The sequence below is a fragment of the Cricetulus griseus genome, chromosome 3 (genome assembly GCF_003668045.3).
Source record: "Cricetulus griseus strain 17A/GY chromosome 3, alternate assembly CriGri-PICRH-1.0, whole genome shotgun sequence".
NCBI lineage: Eukaryota > Metazoa > Chordata > Mammalia > Rodentia > Cricetidae > Cricetulus > Cricetulus griseus.
In genome coordinates, this window is record NC_048596.1 from 149,398,280 (window position 1) to 149,424,220 (window position 25,941).

Genomic DNA, 25,941 nt, shown 5'->3' on the forward strand with positions numbered 1-25,941 from the left:
GTGAGAACCCCTATGCAACTACAGAAATAGTCAGAGTCTAGCCAGAATGGACTAAGCTACATTACAAATTAAAACACACCAGGTGTCCAAAACTAAGTATTAAATAATGGTATTTCTGCCTTTAATTCCAGCACTCTGGAGGCAGAGACAAGTGGATCTCTGTGAGTTTGAGGCCAGTCTGGTCTACAGAGTGAGTTCCAGGACAGCCAGGGATGTTACACAGAGAAACCCTGTCTCAGGGGAAAAAAAAAAAAAAGGAGTTTCTATTGCTGCCAACAAAACACCATGACCAAAAAGCAAGTTGGGAGGAACTATTTGGCTTACAGTATTGCTGTTCATCACTGAAGGAAATCAGGACAGGAACTCAAACAAGGCAGAATATCAATGCAGGAGCTGATGCAGAGGCCAAGGAGGGGAGCTCCTTACTGGCTTGATTTTCCTGGCTTGCTCAACCCACCTTCTTATAGAACACAAGGCCAGCAGCCCGGGAATGGCAGCACTCATCATGGGCTGGGTATTCCATCAATCACTAATTGAGAAAATGCCTTACAGCTGGATCTTATCAAGGCATTTTTTTCAACGACTCTCCTTCCTCTGATGACTCTAACTTGTGTCAAGTTGACACACAAAACCAGCCAGTACAGGCAGTAAAGATTCTTTATGCATTTTGTTTATAATTAGTTAGATATAACATTAGTAAAAATAATTTCACCCACTCCTTTAAAATGTTTGCTACTGCTAAATTTTATAACTATACATGTGACTTGTTATTAGACCTGTTCTGTCTTAAAAGTACGTTTCTACACAGTCAGAGTTCCTTCCCCATTATTGTAACAAGACGTCCCATCTCAATTAATAAGTATGCTGACTTCATTTTGGAGATGTAGAAGCCAAATCTGGGTGGACTGGGTGGGATTTTCCCAAGGTCATATGGACAACAAAGGGGAAGGCCAGAACCTGAACCCAGATCTAATGAGATGTTAAACTGAGAACTCTCCAATACTCACCTGAGCCTCTGAATCAGTTTCTCAATGCAATGGTGTCTGTGCATCACCATCCCAGGAAAACATAAAGAACTATTTGATCACTAGTCACCTGGATCACCAATGGGAAGCTGTGTTTTATAGAGTCTGATATCCCAGGATCAGACACTGTTTAAAGACAGTATAGGCAGATGTTTGCAAGGATAAAAACAGGAGTTGATATTCAGACCTTCTTACTACTTTGTCATAAGTGGCAATTCTTGGCTTAGCCTTGCCACTGTGGTTGTTCCTGTACCTGCCACATACACTGTGTTTTACATGAACTAATGTTGAATTCATCAAACACCACATAAGAAATGCATTATCTTTGCAAGAGTGTGATATGCAAAAATGCATGCAAAAAACATTCTCCTGTTCGTGAATGCACGTGTGCTGGTGTACAGGCACATGTGTACATGTGTGCAGAGACTCAAGTTGATATCAGGTATCTTCCCTGCTGACTCTCCACATTATTTATTGATGCAGGGTCTTTTGTTGAACCCAGAATTCAGGAGTACAGCTAGCCTGTTTACTCCAGGGGATCTTGATCCACCCTCCTATTGCTGAGATTAAAGCAGCCACCACTCCTCCCAGCTTTTCCGTGAGTTGTGTGGATCTGAACTCGAGTCCTCCCACTTGCTCAGCATGCTCTTTATCCTTTGAGCCATGTCCATAAACGACTAAGAAATGGACTCTTTATTCCCACTTTACAGATGAAGAAATAGACTCACATGGAGGAGGAGACATTTGTCCCACATCACTCAGTTAATCGGTGGCAGATACAGAACTCAAAGCCCGCCTGGACCTCTCCTCCTGGCTTTCCTTCCTACCTCCCATCTGTTCCCCTCTGATTGCCATGCTAGACTACCTTTAGATCTCAACAAGCCCTACAAGGCCAGGCTCAAATTAACTATTCAATAGCATTAATACAGCTTTATTGCATTTCTTAAAATCCACCATCCCTCACTTTTGCCAGCAGTGAAGGTTAAACATCACCTCTCCAGCACCAACTACAATGAATCTAACTTGTTGCTTCTGTGTGTATTATCTTGTGATAGTGTGAGCCCTTTCACAGGAGAACTATACGGTATATACAGAAGTATCTCTGGCACCTGGCATACTATCAGACATATATGAGTTACCCAATAAAATTTTAGGTTGATTTAGTGAATGAAATTATCAGCCAGCTAGCCATCCAATTCTGATGCTTTGATTTTCTGTTCTGAGACCTTTTTCCCAGCAGCTTCCTTTCCTGAATTTGGATGTTCCTCCCCACAGGTGGCTTCTCCACCAATCTGTTGTTGTAGAGAGAAGCCAATGCATTCAACTGCAGCCTAGTAACACCAGTTGTCACCTCTCTTTTTTTTTTTTTTTTATTAATTGCTAGCTTAATCACACACTCCAAAGGTGTCCACCCACAACAAAAGGCATGTTCTTATTCTGCAACCACCAAGGAAATAGGCATCAACCGAAGGGGAAAAAAAAAAAAAAAAAAAAAAACAGAATTCTATGGCGCTCGGGACCTGGCCTGATGGTTGTATTTTTTCAGAATATTTGAGTCTAACTCAGATCAAATGGAAGAAGAGCCTTGAACAAAAACTCAACTATCCACCAAGTCTATGAAGCAAATAGCAGAGTAGACTGTGATCGACTTTCTCTTTATGCCTCTTCAATCCTGGAAAGCTACTATTATCATACCAGTGTCTAGAGAGAGTGTGAGGCTCAACTGAGAAATATGCCACAGTCTCTGACAGAACCCCAGGACACAGAGCCAGGCTCACTCCACATCATTGCACAAGTCACATCCACACTGCCATTGAACACAGCATTACCCCTTGCTTAAGTCTGACCCCTGCTCCTGATTTACAGCAATATCACGGCCTTTTAGAGACAAGGGACCACCATATGTGGTGGCCCTCCATGAAAGAGTTACTAACTTCCCAGCCATAACAAACTGAAAGGTTCATCTACTGTTGGGGAATATTATTTTCAGGTGTGTTACTTTTATATGCGTTGCATTTGTTTAACTCTGTGAAGCTGTGTTACTGTGCCTGTTTAAAAAACCTGGTCTAGTAAAGAAGTGAATGGCCAATAGTGAGGCAGCCCCAAGGATAGGCAGAGCTGGCAGCCAGAGAGAATAAATAGAAGGAGAAATGAGGAAGATGAGCAAGGAGAGAACAAAGGAGGAGGATGTCAGAGACTGGCCATCCAGCCACCCAGCCATTGAATAAGAGTGAAAGTAAGATATACAGGAATAGAGAAAGATAGACTCCCATAGGCAAAAGGTAGACAGGATAATTTAAGATAAGACAAGCTGGCTAGCAACAAACCAAGCTTAAGCCAGACACTTATAATCAAGAATAAGCCTCTATGTGATTTATTTGGGAGGTATGTGTCAGACCCTCAAAGAGCATCATGCTTTGTGTTATGGAAATTTTCCCATATGGGCATTCTGGTTCTTCCTGCTTCTCTTACATAAAATACTACGTCACTCTTCCTTATCCACCCCACACAACACATCATTACTTGAACAGTAAGCAGAAGGACAGAAGAAACTGTTTATACCTACTGTGCTTTTATCTGAATACACTTAGAGCACACTTTATTACATTAATGTAGTTTGGGGTCAACTAACTGAAGAGCATAAATATTATCCTTTTATACTGTTTTTACTAAGTAGCTTTTTTTCACTTTCAATAAACATATGACAAAGGCTGTAAAAGGTCAAAATGCAATGACATTCCCTGATGGGCTCCCATGTGGAGACTAGAAGGTTCCAGATGCCTTCCTGTGTACCAGGTTTATGAAAGCACAGCTGTGAGCCTCTGGATCACACTGCACAAGACAAGCTATATAGCTTACTGTCCAGATTAATCAGAAAACCAATCAAAGCCTGCAGCAGGGTCTGTGTCCCTGAGGTCCTGGGTTCATCGGGCCAGATAAAGTCATCTCCAGCTCCCAGTCAGCAGATGTAGAACTCAAAGTAGGAAGGAACATCTGTCCAGAAAGGTGGTCTAAACCTCACCATCAAAGGCACAGGGGAAATTGGTTCAAAAGTCTGAGTCTTAGTTTCTGAAGATACATTTCAATTGCAAGTGATCACAGTAAAGAATGATGGCAATTTGGTTTCTAAGTGTTATTAAAATATAAGTGCCAAGTTTACATGGTTCTCTTGAATTGGCCCTTTTTCTAAAATATACTGAACAGAGATACCCACTTTGATACAGACTATGCTTTGAAAAGAGACCTACCTACATTTCTAGCATGTGAGTAAGCTATGCAAACAAGCTGTGATAAACAAAGACAAGAGGTTAAAACAACAGCTAATCAAACAAGAGTCCTAAGGAGAGGTGACACTTCCATAGTATGAACACACCAACAATGGCACTTTGGGAATGATCTCCAGAAGGCAGGCTGACACCACAAAGAACATTAGGGCAGTGATATACACAGGATGGATAAATGAAATGGGATACACATGTATGCCACATAGCACATGAGCAGAGAAGGCACATACTGCTTCTTCACCAAAACGGGGGCTTTCCATCAATTCTGTCCATGCTGAAAGTCAGTCCAGGCTATATCCAAATCCTTCCAAATGGCTCTTACTTCTGCCTCTTGCAGTCTCAAAGAGATAGGTAAAAGACAGGCCAGCCAGCCAGGAGACTTGGCCTAGGAAAATCATAAAAATGAACTTTAGGCAAAGAGAGAGCATGCTAATTAACAAAATCAGAAACGAAAAGAGGGATATGACAACAGACACTGAGGAAATCCAGAGAATCATCAGGTCACACTTTAAAAACCTATACTCCACAAAATTAGAAAATCTAAAGAGATATCATTACCAAAATTAAAACAAGAACAGATAAGCAGTTTAAATCGACCTACCACCCCTAATGAAATAGAAGCAGTTATCAAAAGCCTCCAAAACAAAAGAAGCCCAGGGCCAGATAGCTTCACTGCAGAATTCTACCAGAAATTCAAACAAGAGTTAATACCTGTACTCCTCAAATTCTTCCACAAAATAAAAACAGAAGGGACACTGTCAAACTCTTTTTACAAGGCTACAGTCACTTTGAAAACCAAGCCACACAAAGATACACCTAAAAAAGAGAACTACAGACCAATATCCCTCATGAATAATGATGCAAAAAATACTCAATAAAATATTGGCGATTTGAATCCAAGAACACATCAGAAAAATCATCCACTATGATCAAGCAGGCTTCATCCCAGGGATGCAAGGATGGTTCAACATATGAAAATCCATCAATGTAACCCACCATATAAACAAACTGAAAAAGAAAAACCACATGATCATCTCACCAGATGCTGAAAAAGCCTTTGACAAAATCCAACACCCCTTCATGATAAAGAACTTGGAGAGAACAGGAATAACAGGAACATATCTAAACATGATAAAAGCAATATACACCAAACCAACAGCCAACATGAAACTAAATGGAGAGAAACTCAAAGTGATTCCTCTAAAATCAGGAACAAGACAAGGCTGTCCACTCTCTCCATATCTCTTCAATATTGTACTTGAAGTTCTAGCTAGAGTAATAAGACAAGAAAGGGAGATCAAATGGATACAAATTGGAAAGGAAAAAGTCAAACTTTTACTCTTTGCAAATGATATAATAGTCTACATAAGTGACCAGAAAAACTCTACCAGGCACCCCCTACAGCTGATAAACACCTTCAGCAAACTAGCAGGATACAAAATTAACTCAAAAAAATGAGTAGCCCTACTATATACAGATGATAAATCCAATGAGAAAGAAATCAGAGAAACATCACCCTTCACAATATCCACAAGCAACATAAAATATCTAGGGGTAATGCTAACCAAAAAAGTGAAAGACCTGTTCAGTAAGAACTTTAAGTCTTTAAAGAAAGAAATTAAAGAAGATACAAGAAAATGGAAAGATCTCGCATGCTCTTGTATAGGTAGAATCAACATAGTAAAAATGGCAATCTTGCCAAAAGTAATCTACAGATTCAACACAATCTCCATCAAAATTCCAACACAGTTCTTCACAGACCTTGAAAGAACAATACTCAACTTTATATGGAAAAATAAAAAACCCAGGATAGCCAAAGCAACTCTGTACAATAAAGGATCTTCTGGAGGCATCACCATCCCTGACTTCAAGCTCTACTATAGAGACATAGTTCTGAAAACAGCTTGGTGTTGGCACAAAAATAGACAGGTTGACCAATGGAATCGAATTGAAAACAATAATATTAACCCACACACCTACGAACACCTGATTTTTGACAAAGGTGCTAAATCTATACAATGGAAGAAAGATAGCATCTTCAACAAATGGTTCAAGCACAACTGGATTCAGACATGCAGAAGATTGCAGTTAGATCCATATCTGTAACCATGCACAAAACTTAAGTGAAAATGGATCAAAGATCTCAACACTGAATCTTTTAGAAGAGAAAGTAGGAGATACCCTTGAATGAACTGGCACAGGAGACTGCTTCCTGAACATTACACCAGTAGCACAGACATTGAGGTCTGCATTTAATAGATGGGACCTCCTGAAACTGAGAAGCTTCTGTAAGGCAAAGGACACAGTCAGTAAGACAAAACTACAGCCCACAGAATGGGAAAAGATCTTCACCAACCCCACATCTGACAGAGGGCTCATTTCTAAAATATACAATGAAGTCAAGAAGCTAGCCACCAAAACACCAAACAATGAAATTAAAAAGTGGGGTACAAAACTAAATAGAGAATTCTCAACAGAGGAATCTGTAATGGCTGAAAGACACTTAAGAAACTGCTCAAAATCATTGGCCATCAGAGAAATGCAACTCAAAGCAACTCTTGAGATACCATCTTACACAGGCCAGAATGGCTAAAATCAAAAACACAATCTATGCTGGAGAGGATGCGGAGAAAAAGGAACACTCCTCCATTGCTGGTGGAAGTGCGAACTTCTAAGACCACTTTGGAAATCAGTATGGCAGTTGCTCAGAAAAATGGGAATCAGTCTACCTCAAGATCCAGCAATTCCTCTCTTGGGCATATACCCAAATAATGCAAGTTCACACAACAAGTACATATGTTCAACCATGTTCATAGCAGCATTATTTGTAATAGCCAGAATCTGGAAGCAACCTAGATGCTCCTCAACTGAAGAACAGATAAAGAAAATGTGGTACATATATACAATGGAGTACTACTCAGCAGAAAAATGCAATGGAATCTTGAAATTCACAGGCAAATGGATGGAACTAGAGGAAACCATCCTGAATGAGGTAACCCAGTCACAAAAAGACAAACATGGTATGTACTCACTCATATATGAATTTTAGACATAGAGCAAAGGATTACCAGCCTACAATCCTTTTCACCAAGGAAACTAGGAAATAAGAAAGACTCTAAGGGAAAAATGCATGGACCCCAGAGAATAGGAAGGGGCAGGAACTCCTGAGCTAACTGGGAGCAGGAGGGTAGGGGAGAAGGAGCTGCCAAAATGAGAGAAGAGGAGGAGAGAGGAAGAAATGGAGGAGCAGAAATGTTGAGTTGGGGGAAGAATAAAGGAGAACAGGATGAGAGATATCATAACAGAGGGAGCCATTATAGGTCAGAGGAGAGATCTCACAGTAGGGAGATTTCCAGACATTACAAGGATGACACCAACTGACAATCTAAGCAATGGTGGAGAGGATAACCTAAATGCCCTTCCCCTATAATGAGACTAATGACTACTTTTTATGCCATCCTAGAGCCTTCATCCAGGGCTGATGGAAGCAGAGGCAGACACCCACAGATATACACTGAACTGAACTCTGAAACCTAGTTGCAGAGAGGAAGGAATGAAGATAAAAGGGGTCCGTACCAGGCTGGTGAAACCCACAGAAACACTGAATAAGAGGCCTGAATAAGAGGGAGCACATGGAGCCCAGACTGCTGTCTGGGAAGCCAGAACAAGACTGATCCAGACCCCTGAACATGGATGTCAATTAGGAGGCCTCCACACTCTAGGGGGCCTCTGGTAGTGGCTTAGTATTTTTCCCTGGTGTAAGAAGGGAGTTTGAGAGCCCATCCCACGTGAAGGGATGCACTCTTGTCCTGGACACATGGGTGAGGGCCTAGGCCCGGCCCAGGATGATGTGGTAGACTTTGGGAAGCCACTGTCAAGGGCCCTACCCTGCCTCGGGAGTGGAGGGTGGATGGAGTGGGGGACAGCTGGGAGTTTGGGGGGAGGTTTTGGAGGAGGGGAGGGAGTACATGTGAAGCAAGCTTGTTCCTAATTTCAACTAATAAAAAAAATAAGGAAAAAATGAATTTTAGTCCTATAAGTAAAAACTGTGTTATCTGTAGAACCCAAGCATCAGCACTGGCCTTGACAACTAGGATGATGGTGGGTAAGGTAAAAGGCCCATTGTTAATGAAAGTGTCTTACTTGCACACGGCAGCAGACATGGCTGTCGCAGGCAAAAACCACTGCTGGGCATTGGGCCAGCTGAAATAATAAGGCAAGAATCTGAACTTAACCCCTGACATTCTATGACCTTCTGGTACTATACTGCCTTGAACTCTGAGTCTTCAACTTATGGGTATTTCAGTAGATGAATTAGAACTCTTTTAATTAATCCAATTTTCCTTACACAGAACCACAAATCTCCCCAATGCTCCTCAGATACAAGGGGGCTGTGAGACACAACAGACACCTAGATGAATTATGTCAGAAATGAGAAAACTCGTCCCATTGGGCTGCAAATTCAAAGTCAGTACTGCATGAGAGTTGAGTTAGAACACTCAAACAAATCTATTTGGCCCCAGCAACTGGAGTTGCCTGGCTAGCAGAAAGCAGCAAGTAGTCTTTATGTCTTAGTCTGCTCAAATGTAGACCCTTTAAGGGCATGACAGTGGGACAGCACACACACCTCCAACCTGCAGAGATGAGGCAAGTGTCATTCAGTGGCTACCACTCTGCCACCATCCTGGGAAATTTCACTGTTATCTTCTTCATCTGAGAGCTTAGAAAAACTAAAATTAAATGAAGTGAGTAGATCATTATGAGACTAGAGAGAATAAAAACAACAGAGACTGAGATTTAAATATTCCCCAACACTCCCTAAGATACTATCTCCTACTGGAGTCATAGTGAGTGTCACCTTTTTGCTTTTTCATTCCTATCTTATTTCGACAAGACCTTGCCCAATAGCTCAGGCTCACCTCAAACCCCTCCTACCTCAGTGTCCCTAGTGCTAAGATAACAGGCATGTCCTACCACCCCCAGATCAGTGCTCTATCTTTGAGACAGTCAGCAACATGAGAAAGCTCACACAATCCTGATAGAGATAAATTGACTCGTGCCAGTTTCCCAATGCCCATGAGACCCAGAGTGAATGGCTCTCTAACATCACCTCTCATTATTTTTCTAGGAAACTACTACTTCCAGACTCATGATACCCATATAGTCCTCAGCAAATGAGGAAGAGCCTGGGGCCTCTACACTGACCTCACCTCTTTCCTCATGACTCATTCCTCCACTTTCTTCAAGTGTTCAAAGTCATCTCCATGAATACCAGCTTCAAAAAGCAAGCTCAGGCTAAGAGGTCCTCAATAGGTAAAAAATGCTTACTTCCCAAGTCTGGAAAACTTAGATGCCCAGCACCCATGCATGCAAGTCAAATGAGCTGACACACTTCTATAATTCCAGCACTCCTATGCCAAGGTGGGAAGCAGACACCAGAGTTCATGGGTTAGCTATCCTGGAATACAAGGCATGGCAGAAACAAGAGGGACTCTGACTCAACAAGGTGCAAGAAGAAAACAGACTCTCAAAAGTCGTCCTCTGACTTCCACATAAGAGTTATATCACGAGGGAGCACATTCGAGCACGTGCACACACACAGAGATACACACACACACACACACACACACACACACACACACACACACTTTAAAAAAAAAAAACGGTTTTTAAAGGTATGCTCTACCCCACATACCCAGCTATCCCTATCATCTATCTATATGTTAATACCTTATCTTTCTGTGTGGTATTTCTCATTCCAAAGTAGGCACAATCTCCTTATTTTGTGCAATACTGCCTCCCCCAAATAGATTATGAGGTACACAGGGCAGGGCCAACAATCATTTTGTACACTAACAGACTCACAGTGCTTAGGGAAAGTCTCATACCAACGGGTGCTCAACAAATAGCTGTGAAATAATTCCATTAAAAAATGATAAAGAAAAGAAAACTTAAGTCTACCACAGTTTAGTCTCAGATGGCCATGTCACCTCAGAGTGTCATCCAATGTCATTCAGTCAACTATCTCACTAACTCATCATGGCTGAACTTCCCAGACCCCTCCAGGCTGCTAAAAACAAAAGATTTGGAAGAAGTTGTGTATTTACAAAGGTTTCCCTGGATTGCTGTATGTCACATTTTCCCCCTGGTAGCATTAAAGAAAGTGTGCTTTGCACAGGGCTATCCTGGGGATGAGTCAGCCTGGAGAAGTTACCCATGTATCAAGCACCACATGCCTCTGAGGGCCATGAACCATGCCAACTCCAGCAAAAGGTTACCCTGAGGAGACTTGTGCATTTGGCTAGAATATCACAACTATGTGGGAAATTAGTAGGAGACCAGGCAAGGCCAGATTGGGAGACCCTAAAAGGCCACATGCCACCATCCTGCAGAGCTGGCAGAGTCTCAAGGTCATGGCTTATACTGCAGGCTGACAACATAGCCTTTCATGTGCTGGCCCAAGAAGGGATGCCCATACCTCATACAAATCACTGTCTTATTGTCACATAGTCACTGACTCCAAAATCAACTTTTCTAGAACAATCACAGGCAACTGGAGGCTTCTAAATACTCAAACTGCCCTCTCCCCATTCTTTAAAGCCCAAGTCCCTGCTAAGCACAAAGGCAGTGTCACCTGAGCCTTAGTGACACCAATAGTACATGGATTGTGAGGCTTTCTGCAAGAGAAAAATTTTTTTTTTCAAAAATAAAAGCAAAGGTAAGACCTTTAGAGGAATACAAGATAGCTGTGATGTGTGAGTCCTGAACTCAGCAGGTTTGGTTTGGGTTTAGTTTTGTTCTTGCTGTTGCTGCTTTAGGCAGTGTGAAGGATCAAACCCAGGGCCTTGCACAAGTCAAGCAATCACTCTCTCTTCCACTGAGCTCTATACTTTCCTTTCAAAGGGGCACTTAAAGTGACAATAGTTCACCTCCCCTTTACCCATAAATTTCTACCCCATACTTACAAAACCCTCTCAATGACCATGTTAACAATATTCCCAATTTTACAACAAGGACACTAAACTCCAAAGTGACCTAGTGGATGTTTAAACACTACCCTTTCTTCCTACTTCTCCCCCACGGGGTCTTTATCACTGAGTTTGGGGCCGGGTACTACAATTCATTGCTTGGTAACCCTATAAAATACTGTACAAAAACCACTGCTTGGGGAAAATGGGAAATTTCACCCAGGCTTCTTGTCCTTTATCCATACATGATAGGGGATAAACTTCTGTATATATGTTTCTCTTATTGGTTGATGAATACAACACTATGGCCAATAGAGGCTGGGAGATAGGTGAGACTAGGAGATGAGAATTCTGGGAAAGGTAGGCAGAGGAGGCCTGCCAGAGGGAATTGCCATATAGGCCACCAAAGGAGTAACAGGTCCAGACTCTTTTCCGGTAAGATAAGACCACATGGAAATACTTAGATTAACAGAAATAGGTTAATAATTAAGACAGAGTTAGCCAATAAGGAGCCCTAGTCTTTGGCCAAAGTTTCATAATTAATATAAGTCATTGTGTGTTCATTTGGGGCAGAAGCAGCAGCGGGACCAGGCTGGAAAGAAAACACCAGCAATACATACATGCAGAGGCAAAGAGGAAGAAGACAGAGAGGGACACCATGTGGCTATTGGGCTTTCCCTTCTTCTATGAAGAAAGCAGGGCAATTGTTTAACCCACAATTCATGTTATCCTAGTGCTCTGATTGAACATGTATTCCCATTTTGCCCATGGAGAAACTAAGGCTGAGATTATGTGTAAGCCACTCAAGTCCCAGGAAGCAAGCCATACATGCCTTCAAATTCAGGGTTGCCTGAGTTTGCCTAGTTCAAAGGGTCTTCCATAGGCCACACCATGCTCTCAGACTTCAGCTCCCAAGTACAGTGGGCAACTTTGCTTTGGCCAGCTAGATGACATGGTGAGGTCCCAAAGCTCCCAGATCACATCAATCTTGGTAAACTTCAGTCTGTCTATCTGTAAAATAGAGATGTTTGTGCCACAGATGGATCACAGGGGCCATATAAACTTTGCAACCTTAACAAAGACACACCAGGTTTTCTGACATACTTTGCAACCCGGAAAAGGATATGTAGCCAAGGGGCTGACTCTAGAAAAAGCAAGGAGTAAGTAAGGCTCTCCTGGAGGCTGAGGAGGATCAGGCATGGCTTAGCTGCCTCCAGGTCAATATACAAGAATAGCACTCTAATCACACTTGCAGTCACACTTCTGGTATTCTGATAAAGTATAGAACTGTAAACCCGGAAGGCTGGTCCTGAGTTGCAAGCTCCCTATTGAGAACTAGGTCACTCTTTCCAAAGATCATAGAGCTGAGCTCCACAGAGATGAGGGATGGGAGGGGCAATAAGCATAAAGAGCAATGATATGAACATACGAAATTGTCAATCAGTATTTCCTTGTATGCTAGCCAAAAAAATTATTTAACATAATAAACAAATCCACAAATTAATAAATAAGCCATGGAGAGCTCCCCTTTTCCATCTACAAAAATAGGACATTGAGAGGGGCAGCATCTGTGAACCAAGAAGCAGCCCTAATGAGATTTCAAATCACCAGCACCTGGGCTGTTTCAGTGGCTGTGCTTGGTTCTACTCCTCTCAAATCTACACCACCTCCCAGAGGGATTCTGATTCAGTTATTCAAGCTAACCAGGTTCTTCTGTGCTGAGTGCCCGGCCTGGGCACTAATTATATTCTACCAGTAGACACAGTGTAGGCCTTGCTACAGTCAGCCATGTCAGCCCTCCATCATGAAATCTTCAGTCCTTGATATCTACTAGATACCAAGTCAAAGACTCACACTGGTGCACCTAGTATAACCATTCACATGAAACTGCATTAATTTTACATCAGATGCCAAATGGGGAAAAAAAAGTTAACCAGAAAGTCTCAGAGAATATGTAGAAGACCAAAGAGAAACACTATTTTGAGTCAAATATTCAACAATTTCAAAACTCCTGCCCTGTGGCTTTTATGGCCATCTCCATTTCTCTTCCAGTCTAAGAAATGACATATGCTGGTGGGTAAGTGTCTAACAAGCTTGTGATGACATTCAGTGTCTATGTCACAGACAGTGGTAAGAATATGATTATCATGTAGAGCCCTAAATACTTACAAAGAACCTTCAAAATGAATACTCATACAGTACTCCCAAGTGTCTAAAATAACATCACCTACTTTACAGATAAGATGCCTATGGTGTTGCCTTGTTTAAGTCTCTGCAGCTGACATTTCCTGCAGTAAGACCCTCACAAGATTGGGCCCAGTAGCATTTCCTTATGGATTAGGGAGCAGAGTCCTCACAAGGTACAAAAGGCTTCTTTCCTCCCAGTGGATCTGCAAGCCACTGACAATTGCTGAAAGAGATTTTTGGTTGGTGGTATAGCTCCCCATAAGCTGCCCATGTCTCAGGAGGTAACCTCAACTCCAATGAGATACACAGCTCACCCAAGTAGACTTGGTGAAAAGGTTTCTTTGGTATGCTGTCACTCACTCTGTCTGAGGTAAACACAAAAACACTCCCAAGGAAAAATCACACAGTGAACACATACTGGGAACCATGATAATCAACAAGTGGCACCTGCTTTGCAAATTCTCACCACACTCCCTTCAAAAGCACAACTACTCTGCTTCTAATTACAGGAGGTGCTCCCAAGCCCCCTCATTCAATAGAAATGGAAAGTGTTCACATTCGGCTGTATTGTCTTTGGTTTTATTGTTGCATTGGCAAGTGCACCTGTCTTGACAATTTTTGTGGCAAAGGTCCAGGAATCCAGCTCCCTCCTGGGCTAGGAAGACTTTTATACACCAATAGCACTCCTCAGCTCCACTTGTGACATCTTTTTCACTGAAAGAAAAGAAAGCACATGTTCTGCAGTCCACTCATTCATAAGTTTGAGATTTGAGAGCTAGATTAACTTGCATTGGAAAACTATGCATGATGGTGTCCTTAAATAACCCCTCTTTCTTTCTTGCCCTCTGAAACCCCAACACAGGGTAAATCAGGCTTCTTGAAGGGGCCCTCAATTCAGTTCTCTAAATAAGAGCAGAGAACATGGGAGGCAGGACCTGAATCTTGTGTCTGCAAGGGACCCTTATAGTGCTCATGGGCAAGGAGGAAAGGAGACCTCAATGTAGTCATGTGAGCTTACTAAGCAATCAATCTCCCCAGCCTCAATTTTGATTTTATGTCATTGCTACAGGCAGATGCAACCACCTAGATGTAGCCAGCTATATTTGCTACAAAGGGCTTTTGAATGAGGGTTTGAAAGAAAAAGTTACATGGGGGGGTCATTTATTTGCTAATTTCTGGGTGCCTCAAAACTTGGGCCAGTAAATGCAGTGTGGTTCAGGAAAGCTGAAGGGTCCCTGTCCCTGTGGACTGCGTTCTTTCAGTGCAGAAGGATGAGAAACACATGATCAGCCACATCAATACTAACAGGGACCCAGGTATGTTTAACCAGGCTAGTGGTCTGACAAACCCAGCTGACAGTGTCCCTCCCGCTTAATAGATTTGCGCTCTCTCTCTCTCTCTCTCTCTCTCTCTCTCTCTCTCTCTCTCTCTCTCTCTCTGTCTTTTCATTCTGTCAGCTTTGTGTGCATCATGAGAATAAATTGTGAGGATGTCAACAACAGGAAGGGCAGATGCAGGGAAATGAAACTTTTACATCTACACTGTGTAACTTTAGCAAGTAGCTGCCCCTCTCTGGATTGCTTAATTTTTGAAAACCACAATCAGCATTAGTATACCCACAGCTCATACCACGATAATGCTTTCATGAGCTCATACTGACAAAATGCAAACATATGTCTGGTAAAAATATTCATTGGGTTCTATGTGAGAAACTCATTATCAGAGGGGTTTGCTGTTCTCTGACACCAGCTTTAATTTGCTAAGAATCTTTCTTTGGTCCAGTGAAAGTAAAGTCTTTAGATACTCAATGGGAAATTGGCATTGATGCTCTGGTTTTGGTGAAAAATCTACTTTTAAATGGTTCATTTTAACTAGGAATCACATCAATACTTGTCTGTTATGGACTTTGATAGCATAATCTGAACAAAGCTTCTCTAAAGGCCATGAAGGCTCATTCCCCAACAGCCTCCCTCCTGAAGCTCTTTACTGAGTCCTTATCTAAGACACTCAGCACCTTCTCTATGATACATGACAGTTAATGATGTCATCTTTAAAGGGATGGAGCATGTGGCTCTAGCAGGCCTTGTCTTTCCCCCCATTCTTGCTAAAAACCATTACATTACATGACTAAAGAAAGCCACCGAGATCTATCCCTTATTTGACCACTTCTCCTAAGGCTGACTAACAAAGTACAGCAATCAGAAGTTCCCTTTGGTTCATCTAATTAGCATGTCCAATTAAAATTAAACACCTCATCCTAACACAGGTTTCCCATCTTCACCTTTATAAACTGCCATTTATCTATGTGCCCTATGTCAGTCTCCTCTCTATTCAGAGGCAGTCATTTGTCCTTCCCTGTCCCCTTTCCCTTCTCACTTACCTCCTATCTCCCTAACACTGCATCTTGTCCATTTTAACTCAGACCTCCCCTTTCCCTCCTCTTTAAAATTACACTTGCAAGGTCAATTTGCCGTCTGAGTCAGAAAGCAGACACTTTACTTTTCTTCCCTGCTGAATAAAGGATCTCTGTGAAAACAGGTGTTTGGGTGTGGTTTATGCCTAATCAGGGGTCTGGGAGGAAATCCCCTTCAATCTTGATCTTCCCATTACCACCACTAAACTCCCAGACCTGTTCCAAGCAGGCCCATCCACATCAATGCCCATTGCACCAAATACTGACTAAACAGTTATGTCTTTAGACAACAAGAATCTCTTCACTCACACTCACACACATGGCTGGAACTCAGCTCATGGGCAGTCCTGACTTCTCAGTGGTGTAGCCTAAAGTGGCTCTATGCCTCCTATTCCTCAGACCAGAAGGCTAGCAGAGCACATTCTTTTCACTTAGCAGGAAACTGAAACACTAGGATCTTGGAAAGTACAAACTTAGAACTAGAACCTCCACTCCCACCTAAGGGTCAAAGCCAAGTAACATGGTAAAGGCCCAAGTCAAGTCAAGGAATCTGGGCAGGAATTCAGAAAAGCACAGAGGATTGAGATCATTCACTAAAACTGCTTATGCTATATGCCTCCTAGGTGCCTCATACATACAAAATGAGCATTGGGCCTGAATAAATGAACAAATGAAGGAAGGAATGAAGACTGAGTACTCTTCAGAGCCATGTCAGGACACATGCCAATTTCACCAGCAGCTACTGTGAATACTATGTGCAGTATGCCAGAAGCATTCTCGCTTGCTACTTCCCTGGGCTCCCACAGTACTTTAACTGGAGAGGAGGCCATTCAAAACCTTGTATGCTTATACTGTTATTTTTTTTCATGGATCTCTGATTATGAAATAAATCAATATTTCCATTCATGCCAGGAGGTCTTTACAAGCATACCATCACCTCTGTCACCAGAAAAGAAAAGGGAGCAGTGATTTACATAAGAGGGAGAGGGGAAGGGAAGGGATCAGAGGGGGTTAGGTGAAGAGATGAATTTGCATACAACCCATAATGGTTAATTTTCCTTTAACTACCTAGCTGAGACTAGAGGTGCCAGTAGCAGCACATTAAAGTCCATGAACTTATGAGATGATGCATTATTGAAGCCACAGCAGGGAAAGGGCTCAGATTAGAACACATAAGACTGAAGTCTGCAGAAGCATCACTTCCCATTACAAGGGAAGGCTAAAAAAAAAAAAAAAAAAAAAAAGTGAATGGAGAAAGGAATGAATTTTAATTAGATATGTAGACACATTATACCATTCTACAGACCCCAGGAATGCTTGCTGATCCTTCTGGAATTCAACCTAAGTTGAATTTTAACTTATTCCATGTCCTACTGTGAATCCTGCTCACAGCAGAGAGAGACGTGCCACCATTTATTCATCCACTCCTCAAATATGTATTGAGACACAAGACAGAGGGGAACAGAAGCCTACCATCATCATCTTACATTCACGTAAATGACACAGCACATTAACAGTGATACCACAAGGCCACAAAGAGGAGAAAAAACATATATATATGCAGGGTAAAGGAAGCAGGAGTGCAGTTAACAGAGGTATACTTTATACAGGGTGATAATTGCCAAAAGTTTCACATCCCTAAGGCACTTTAGAGTCTCTGCACTTCCACTTTCAAAGAATGCTCAAGCAGATCAATAAATTACCTTATACAGAACACCAAACCATCACACCATTCACTCTAGCAGATACAAAATGATGCCCCTCCCTTTGAAACATCTGTAGTTTGGTACCTTCTCTAGAAAGCCAAAATCCTCAGATTAACTATGAATTAGAAGCAATGGCTAAAAGCAGCTTGTGTAGCACAAGCATCTAGCTTTCTGGTGAAGGCCTGCTGAATACACAGCTATGCCCCACAAGTACCTCTGTCTCCTCTGCAGCTATGTTGAAAAGGAAGTGGAGAGACCACAATGAAGGTTTAGGTGTCTACTGAGTCAAGGTAAAAGCCTGCCCATCTCTGTTCCCATATCCAATCCCTGAAAGCTATTTTGTGGGCCTGGACCTTGCCAGTCTAAGGCTAAAAGGAGTTGTGATTATCAGATCACACCCTCAGCCAAAGCTCTATCTTCTTTGTTTTATCCTCAACCTGCCCTTCTTCCCAGTGTTCTGCAGCAAGCTACACAACTCCATTACTGGGATGTGTGCAACCCCAGTGGCTAAGATGCACATGATCCAGATGAACTTTGACTTGTAGGACAGAACACAAGCATCAGCAGACATTCAAGATTCCTCACTTTTCCATCATATAGCCAAGAAAAAGCCACTCTAATCCTTGATATTCAGAACCAGGGCAGCTCCTAATTCCCTGATCCCCTTGCATTATTCCAGTGTTGTTCTACAGCCCATGTAGTTCCACTGTGGTTCATCAAGAATGGATTTTTAGAAACCCCCTAGCAGCCTGTATGCACTGCAGCCCTACCTTCCAAGTAAAGCTGAGCCAGAGGACCTGGAAGCAATACCTCTCTACTACCTTTAGAGGTACTAGGTCCAGCCAAGTGAGAACGTGGCTGGGAGTTCCAATCCCAGCCACATATATGCACTGTGTGACAAAAAAAACAAACCCAATGCATCTCAGTGTGAGCCTCTGTACATCAGGTACCTTGACACCCACTCATCAGGCTGCTGCAAAGACACAATGAGAATCATTAATCAAGTGGTTGATATGTTGCAGGTGCTCCAAAAATAATACCAGCTCTTTTTAATTTACTGCATGGGAGTTAGTCCAATGAGATCTTACACACTGAGCTAAGACACTTCAGCAGTTTACAGGAACCAGCAAATAGGACAGAACGTTTTAAATTAAATTCACTTCAGCAAATATGATCACCCACATTTTGTGTTATATGCCAAAAGAAAGGCAAGATACGGGATTATGCCCATCAGCATAATATCCAGGAAGGATAGGGAAGAAAGTAAACCTGCCAGAGGTGATGGTAGAGGGAAAACTGGGCACCCAACTCTCTGGGTAGAGCACACAAGTCAGAAAGGAGAAGAGGACAGGGACTAGGAGGAAAGATTCACTCTAACTGTAAGTGTATCTAAGTCTACACAGAAAATGGAAAAGCAAGATATGTATGTTTTCCCTCTGTTGCCAGCATCTGAACAAGAGAAGATGCAGGACTGAGGTGCCCAAAGGTAGAGCCAGTATGGAGTGAATTCAGGCTCTGTATTGGTGAGCCACTGCTGCATAGTAAGCTATCACCAACCAGTAGCTCAGAGCAGCAGACCTGTGTGATGTCAGCTTCTGCAGCTCTGGCATGAATCTGGCCATGGCATAACAGGTCCTCAGTACACCAACTTGCAACGCAGCAGTCACCAGGTGGTGGTGTTCGCATGAATGGAGCCTCAAGTGAAAATCTATCCACAAGCTCATTTGGGTGTTCATTCGTTTCCTTGTACCTAAGGAATCTGCCTGCTTGCTGGTTGATACCTAGGATCATCTTCAGCCCCTGAACACTTGATGGGTGTACTCTAAGTGTGGTATCTTCATCAAGGCAGCAACAGTTTCAGGCAAGACTAAATAGACTGCAGCAGAACAGGATCCCGAAAGAGCCCTTCCAGTCCCTCTGCCATCAACTATTGCTTATGAACAGGTCAAGTCTCATATACACTGGTAGGATTTATCTAGAAGGCCCCCAGGGTCTCCAAATCCTGTTATTACAATCTGGCTCTGTTGCACTGTTTGAAATTTCTGTAATTATGTACTTATTCCTGATTTTCAGATGAAAGTTGGGCAATGGAGCTTAACTGTGAGATACAACAGAGCCAGAGTGCCTTCCTGCCAGCCAGCCCTGATGCTAAACCAGGCAGAGTTCCCCAGTGAGAAGAAATCTGGGATTAGGGCTCCACTTTCCCAGCCATTACCTTGAGTCTCCATCAGGACCTACATAGGTTAGAGGCTGAAGACCCCTCTAACCCACCTTCCTTCCCCCAAAGGAAGAAGAGCAAAGAAAACCTGACTAGACACATCCGTACTGGCAAAACAGCTGCTGCCAGAATGTGAACATGTAATGACTTTAAAATCAATCTCATTCTTTTGAGAAGCCTTACACACCAACTCCTCTGCTTTATTTTGCTTACCCCCAAAAGCTGCAAGCAATAAAAACTCTCACTGGTGATATATGGAGATGAACTCCCACAGATCCATCATGCCATGTGCGATGGGGCTCTTCCCTTCGCCATTTTAATCATGCAGCTTAGAAGGATTGAGTGTATTCTGCTCTTACACAACCATCCACCTCAGGACTTTATGTTCACCAACTGAAACACTATGTCTTCAGCTGCTGTCTCAAAACAGCACAAAGTGACACAAAGGGGAAGGCTGGGCCTTGGAAACCACTGTGAGTAAAAGTCAGGATAGAGAGGCATGATGACAACATGCAGGGAGGCAGAGGAGCTCCATCCTCTCTTTGCCAGGGAAGGTGAAATCCCAGGGTGAATGTCAACCAATGCACAGACAGCTGACTGGTGGTGCTTTATTATGGAGCCTAAGTGACTGCAAACAGACCATTATCAAATCTGTTTGGTGACAAAGCACTGTGTTGAAGGGGACAAATAAAAATAAATACATTAAGCACAATAAATCACAGGGACCTGTCGTTGAGACCCATTATCCCTAGGGCATTACTGAGTTGTTTTCCTTCAGGCTTTCAGCTATTGGATCCTGGTTTATTCCTCATTGTTTTAATATTGCATCCATTACTCTCTGCACCATGAAGAGCCTGCTGTTTCTCTGCACTTCTGGGTGCCAAGAGCATAACTTGCTTTATGATTTGCTGAATAGGGTGGATGGGGTATTGGGGGGGTTGTTGGTTTGTTTTGTTGTTGTTTGTCTTTAAAGGATGCATTCAATAATCATAGCAACAAGATATTGATTTAAAAAACAAGACCCGGTCCTGTCATTCCTTCCAACAGTGATGTCACCAGAGCTGTAGCAACTCAAAGGCACCCCATAGGAGGCCTCTGTAGTTTCTTTGAGAGACAGCTTGTGAAAAAAATGTAAATCTTGCTTCAAAGAGCCACTGAATCATGATAAAAGTAGCCTGGGCTAGAAAGAGCCAGCAAACAGCTGAACTCCAGAGTAGAGGTTTATTACTCCATTGGTGTGACCTTAGACAAGTTCCCTTGACTTTTCTGGATGCATAAGTAAAAAATATAAAACCATAAGTGTTTTATGGTTTGTTTTATTGGCTACACAATAATCTAGCTGATCCACATGCCTCTTTGAAGCCCTAGGAACTCCTATCTTTCAATGAGACACAGAGGAAGTATGAAGAACTCTGATAACAACACTTCTATTTCCTCCTTTTTGTCCCATCAGAGAGTGCATCAGAAGAGAAAAATTATGCAATGGCCCAAAATTTGTGCCATAATCTCCTTCCCTTACCCAAGCAGGAGCATTCTTCTCCCTGCCCTCTCATTCTGTGAAGTAATATTTTCTAGGACACCTCATTGTAAATCCAGTCAAGTCCCCTTCTAATATTATTCATCAGGGAGTAAGTAGAAGGACAAGTGGTTAAGGAGAGGCTGTTCTGGGCCAGATCAGCACAGCAGACACCATTAGAGACCCTATGGGAAGTGAACAAGACAGCAAATTCCCTCAGCTCTTCTGCAAGATGGCTGCCAACTACTGCATGCAGTGAAGAGACATCAATACTCCTTTCAGGCATCCCCATTTCAATTACCGCATCTAAATCTCCCCATGAAAAGAACACTTCTTACAATGTAACACTTCCAAAGTGTGGCACTATGTGAGGCTACCATATAACAAAATTGATCCCAGAACTTCATTGTCCATCTGAGACACAGTGACATAAAACCTGCCAGCTGATAGTACCCAACTATCAAAATACTCCATAAAGGACTCAAATTCAGAAAAGGGAAGAAAAAAAGTTACAAGCTTTCCTGCATTAGAAATAGAGCTAGGTTTTATGGATCATCAAAGCTCATTGAGCAGCCTCTTAGGAATGAAATAAAGATTCTGTCTAGCCAAGCAATGCCTCTGGCTTTGCAAAATTTGGTATAACAGCCCAATAAATACCAAGTGGAGTTAGATATATGGTAGTTTTTAGCCCAGAACTGCAGGTGGCAAGTGACAAAACAAGTGGCTTTGCCTGGAAACATAAGGGTTAGGAACAGCCTAATCTGGTCATGATGAACCATGCCTCCCTGTGTAAGTGTTCATGCAGAGATTTTATTTTATTATCCTCTTCACCCCAGGGAGGGTGGATGGACAATACTGGCACATTGAAAATGGTCAACAATTACAGGTCACTGAGTAAGTGAACAGACACATAAGTATAGGCAAAGTGACATTAATTACTGTGGCCCTCAGAAATGCCAACCTAATGATGAAAATTAGGCTAGGATCTATTTAACAAAGAAGTGAGATTTCTGCAGCAGTTTAAGCAACTTTAAAAAAAAAAAAAATGAAGGGCTAGATGTAGTAGTAGCACATTCCTGAAATAGAGGCATTGGTTGGAGAAGTAAGAAGATGGTGAGTTCATCATCTGAACTCACCTGGGCTACACAGCAAGACACTATTTCAAAAACCAGCTACAAAACAGTCAAAATGTGCCTATCTCTGACAGCAATTTGTATTACAATGGAAGCTAAAAGAAGCCAAAGTCCCACTGCCCTCCTAGTACTGTCAGAGTGAAGGTTTCCAGGGTTGTATTTGGTTTGTTCGTGGCTTTTGCCACTCTCCATTACAAGTGATTAGAAGAGGCAAGAAAAGAAACTTCTCAGCCTCTGCCCTCAATGAAGCTTTTTTTGAATACCAAAACCAAATTACAAAAACAAATCAATAAAAGCAGAATACACCCCCATGCTCTCCATGAAAGATTCAAGACCTGGGATGCATACCTCAGATTCATACCACTTTACACCAATGGCAGCAGTCAGTGCCCATCCAATTCAGACAAAGCAGGCAACCAGCCATCCATAAGTCTAAGAGGGTAGCCCCCCACCACAGTGATGTGCCCCTCTCAGTCTAGGACCAGAATTCTCTTGAGTTCCTACCTAGCATGCAACTTGAGTCAAAATTCATACTTTACTTCTCAAAGAACTTCTAATTTTAAAAACTCACAGAGCCAATCATGTGTAAGACCCATATCATGATTTGCTATCACAGACTTAGCATGCAGCACTGTACCATCACCTTGGGAATATATACAGAGGCACCTTTACCTATCTAGACGCATGTCCCAATGAACCTATTGTAAAAGGAAAATAATGTATGCTATAGACCTACCCTAGCAAACTCAGCAGTGTACCAGCACAGACAGTCTACTACCCTGGTGTAGTGGGTGACGGGTGGCTACCACTCCATGCTGGTTCCCACCATCCTAAGAAGACTCTCTACTCTGTATCACCCAGGATATCTGTATAACCCCCAATATCTCAGAAAGAAGTCTTAAGCATAAGGTCTTTATCGAAGTGATTACACTAATATGAGATTATTGTACAGTCCTAACCAAACAGTTGGTACCAGTACGAAAAGTAGAATTGTGAGGCTGAAAGAGGCTCACTTACCTCACAAGCATGACAACCAGAGTTCAGAACCCCAGTACCCACATAAATGCAGGTCAGGTATGGTAGCCCACCTAGAATCGAAACACTGTGAGGGCAGGGAATTACCAGAGCAAGCTGGCTAGCCAGACCATGAGCTCTGGGTTCAACTGAGTGATCCTTCCTCAAAATATGATGTGGAGAGCAATTAAGAAAGACTCTGGATATCAACCTCTGACATGCACACATGTACATGAACACACATATACCCTTAATACTCAGTCTGCTTCTCTCAGGAACTGAATTGTTTTCCACCCAGACAGCCGCTAAGCAAGAAGTGATAAATGCACTTTAAGTACATCTTGTAGCACTGATCTTTCTAGACATAAAGCATAGAAATTTTTTAGATGACAGTTAAGCAAAATTAAAATGAAGGATGGAGGGTTTGACAGAAAAACTACTACTTGACAAGACAAAGCCTGTTGCCACATCTCCTCATCTGATGCTCCATTACCAGCCCAGACAGGCCAGACTATGAGCACACAACAATTAAAACAATTAACACAGGAGCAAGAAGAGTGACAATGTCTTGACAAAATAGATAAATGGGCAGGTCTGTCATCTGTCTAGTGTTAAAGATGGCTCAGAGAAAACATCAAAATCACTCCAACACAAAAGTGGCCTTTTTGTGATTTGGTCAATTCATTTATAAACCCTTACCTTTGCAAACTGTGGTCCCTAAGACACATAGAACATGATGACAGGATTGCCACACATACACACACACCAGCTCTAACACGAGAAGACTCCAGCAGAGCTTCTGACCACAGAATCTACTACTCCATGCAAAGAGCAGAGGGCACAGCTGACAGGTGCAGGCCAACTCACTGCTGCAGCCTAGCCTTTGTAAGCTCGTTTTACAAATAAAGCCCACGCTTGGGATTTTCTTTGTAATGATAATTTCAATGCTGCAATTTCAATAAGGCAGCACTGAGCCTAGGCAGATAATGGTCCTGATCCTTACCACCTCATTCTAAGCATTTTAAGTAAGCCAGCTGTCCTTCCTGTACCAGTCCCCTCTCTATTGCCTCAAAGGAAAAGATATTCCCAAACAGCAGCCTGCAAACACACTATCTCTGGACTGCTTTGTCCACGCTGGCAGACCATAATCTGCTACAAATTTGTATTTCAACATTTGCACAAGGCTGGTCAAATATAATCCATACAGCCTATGCTGGAAAGGATGTGGAATAAGGGGAACACTCCTCCACTGGAGGTGGAGGTGCAAGCTTGTACAGCTGTTTTGGAAATCAGTATGGAGGTTTCTCAGAAAATTGGGAATCAATATACCTCAAGACCCAGCAATACTACTATTGGACATATACCCACTAGAACAGTTGCTCAACTATGTTCATAGTGGCATTATTTGTAACAGCCAGATCCTGGAAACAACCTAGATGCCCATCAACTGAAGAATGAAGAAAGAAAATGTGGTGCTTTTACACAATGGAGTACTACTCAGTAGTAAAAAAGAAAAAAAAGAATGACGTCTTGAAATTTACAGGCAAATGGATGAAACTAGGAAAAAAAAAAAAAATCCTGATTGAGGTAACCCAGACCCAAAAGGACAAATATGTTATGTACTCACTCACAAGTGAATATCAGGCATAAAGCAAAGGATATCCAGACTATAGTCCACAACTCCAGAAAAACTAGGTAACAAAGATGACCCTAAGAGAAACATACATAGATCCACCTAGGAAGGAGAACTAAATAAGATCTCCTGAGTAAATTGGAAGCATGGGAGGAAGGCAGGAAAATAGAAGGGGAGAGGGGAGGAGGAAAGGGAAGTAGGGAGGAGAACATGAAGGAACAGAAAGGTCAATTTGGGTGAAGGACAGAGGAGGAGAACAAAGAAAGAAATCTTAATAGAGGGAACCATTATGGGATTAGCAAGAAACCAGGCACTAGGGAAATTCCCACAAGGATGACCCCAGATAAAAGTCTAAGCAATAGTGGAAAGGGGGGCTGAACTGGGCTTCCCCTGTAATCAATGAGGTCAACCATAATTGTCAAACCTTCATCCATTAACTAATGGAAACAAATGCATAGATCTACAAGTAACCACTAGGCCAATCACTAGAGTGGATTTATGAGGCCACTCACTGGCAGTGGGACCAGAATCTACCAGAATCTATCCCTAGTACATGAACTGGCTTTTTGGAGCCCATTTCCTATGGAGAGATACCTTGCTCAGCCCAGTCACAGTGGGGACAGCCTTGGTCAGGACTCAACCTGGTGATAGGACAGACTTTGATGACTCCCCATGGGAGACCATACCTTCTCTGAAGAGTGGATAGGGGGTGGGGTGAGGGGAAGGTGAGGGGATAAGGATGAAGGGAGGGAGGGACAACCAGGATTGATATATAAAATTAAAAATAAAACAAAATTAAATTAAATTAAAAAACACATCCCTGCTAAGGGCAGGTTTATGGCTC

General features: G+C 42.4%; 1 protein-coding gene across 14 annotated transcripts in view; it reads right to left on the reverse strand.

Annotated features, from left to right (window-relative positions):
- The window catches only part of Large1 (LARGE xylosyl- and glucuronyltransferase 1), a 520,809-nt gene that overhangs the window by 482,263 nt on the left and 12,605 nt on the right, over window positions 1-25,941 (reverse strand). For 2 of the 14 annotated variants that reach the window (XM_027410535.2, XM_027410528.2), the window contains exon 2: window positions 4,540-4,694. The exons of the other annotated variants lie outside the window; for them this stretch is intronic. The gene's annotated coding sequence lies outside the window, so the exon portion shown is untranslated. The remainder of the gene's footprint in view (window positions 1-4,539; window positions 4,695-25,941) is intronic. 14 annotated transcript variants of the gene reach the window in all.